A 2,220-nucleotide genomic window follows, 5' to 3' on the forward strand; every position below is an offset into this window, starting at 1 on the left:
AGATATCGCGAGACGTCCCCGCTTCAAAGGCACACATCGCGAGAAGTCCTCTTCTGAAGCCCGGGAATAGAAAAGCTCGGGACGGACGGCGGTACCTTGTACTCCCGCGAGATTCGGATTTCGATAGACTTTGAAGGCAGTCATATGACTCATTTTCAGCCTCCTGAATCGCCATTTTTAATAAGGGCACACGAGGCCTGGGGGGCGGTTCCCCTTAAGGGAACTGTCCATTAGACGCCTACAGGTGCCAGCAGTTTAAACCTAACAGGCGATGTTTAAATGATGGCTGCCTTTAGAGGTTTTACACAGATGTTTTTTCATACCAAGATTAATGTGTGCGATCGCTGTATTGCGTGGGGCCCTGTATGGCCCTGCTAGCCTGTTGTAGCAAAACAAGACAGAAATCGAGTGGCACCTTCATAACTCATAACATTTATTACAGTATGAGCTTTCCTACACCTGTTAATTTATCATGCCAAACATTCGTTTAAATCCCATCTTCTGTACACTACAACAGCAGCTTTGCAAACTCTTTTTCAGCCTGGAGCCGGAGACCCAGGTTCAAATCCCCATTCATTCATGCAGGGCGCTCATTGGGCGACCTTGGGTCTGTCACTTTTTCTCAGCCTAACCTACATCGCAGGGTTATTGTGGGGATAAAATGAAAGGCGGGAGAAGGATGTAACCAGCTGTTCCGACCTCCTTATTGCAAGAGCGGGATAAAAATGAGGGATAGATCATCTCATACCCATGGAGAGTTGGAGGCGGTTGCACAAGCTAATCCTTTTTATTTATTTGCGGTATTTATAGTCTGCCTTTCGCACTGGGACAGTGGGACTCAAGGCGGATTGCACGGAGTCAATACAACAAACAGAACGGGACATTCAATAAACAATGAAATTGTATGGCCTGTTGAAGTTAAAATATTTGCTTTTCCTGAGTTCAAAATGGTTTAACAGTTAAATACAACCCCACCCTAATTTTACAGAGTTCTCAGGATACATCTAAGAAAAGCTATACAGTAATAATAATAGAAAAATTATTTAACACAGTCCAAGACTGAGAAACAGTAGTAGATGCACATTCAATCCCCACTCTGCCACGGAAGCTTGCTGGGTGACTTTGGGACAGCCTTTCTCTCTCTCTCTATGAGTAACATACCTCACAGGGTTGTTGTGAAGTCTTCTTCTCAGAAAAGAAGAGAGTTTACGAATGAATAAGGCCTGGCTTCCTGTCCTGAAAACCTCCAGACTATCAGACTACAGTCCACAATAGCCATGCGGATTAGTTTTGGATTTCACGCATTAACAGATCACTCAGGATACAATGGTTCTACATTAACATACCACACCCTCATTAGCACATTATCTTGATTCTTACAGGACAATGATTAGCACATTACCATTGAAACTTCTTGCAGGGCAATGATTCAGCTCAACCCAACCCTTTTCTGACTATATATTACTCTTCCTACACACTTGACACTGAGAGACACTGTCCTTCAGTGTGACTCCTCTGAAGATGCCTGCCACAGCTGCTGGCGAAACGTCAGGAAAGAAAATACCAAGACCACGGTCACACAGCCCGGATGGCCTACAAGAACTATGTATATAGCTTTGGGCTTCTTGGCGGAAGGGCGTAGTTTGAACACTGCAGGGCGAAGGAGATGAACTCTAGAAGGAAAAACCAGCCCCGCATTTTGACGTTTGCAAAAGCAGGGAACCATCAAAGCCAGATCGGCCTGCATCTTCCCCCATCTCCTTGTTAACGCACGGTCGCTTGAGCCTCCTTTCTTCCCTGTTCCAGCCAGGATTCAGCCAGGATCGAACGCACGGAGGTGCGTTCGATCCTGGCTGAATCCTGGCTGGAACAGGGAAGAAAGGAGGCTCAAGCGACCGTGCGTTTTCGCTCCCTTCTGACTAGGGACGAAGCTGGGCGGCCAGCCTTCTTCCAAGATGCCGCCGAAGGCCTCACTGGAGGATGACCTCAGGGCGCCCCCGCTCACGTGACCGCCGAGCGCGCGCGTTCCGTTTCCATTTTGTCGGTGGTTGAAGCGAAGCCGTCGGCGCCACCTTGCTTGCGGGCAATCGCTCCGGCTCCGCCGTTGCCGAATCAGTGCGAAGCCTCCCTGGCAAAAAGGCTGCGGGGACGTCGACTTGTCTGCCGTTGCCGCCTGGTGGGGGTCGGCGTGGGAGGGGGCGGGGCACCGGCCCGGTGGGG

Source organism: Euleptes europaea, chromosome 1, assembly GCF_029931775.1.
Source record: "Euleptes europaea isolate rEulEur1 chromosome 1, rEulEur1.hap1, whole genome shotgun sequence".
NCBI lineage: Eukaryota > Metazoa > Chordata > Lepidosauria > Squamata > Sphaerodactylidae > Euleptes > Euleptes europaea.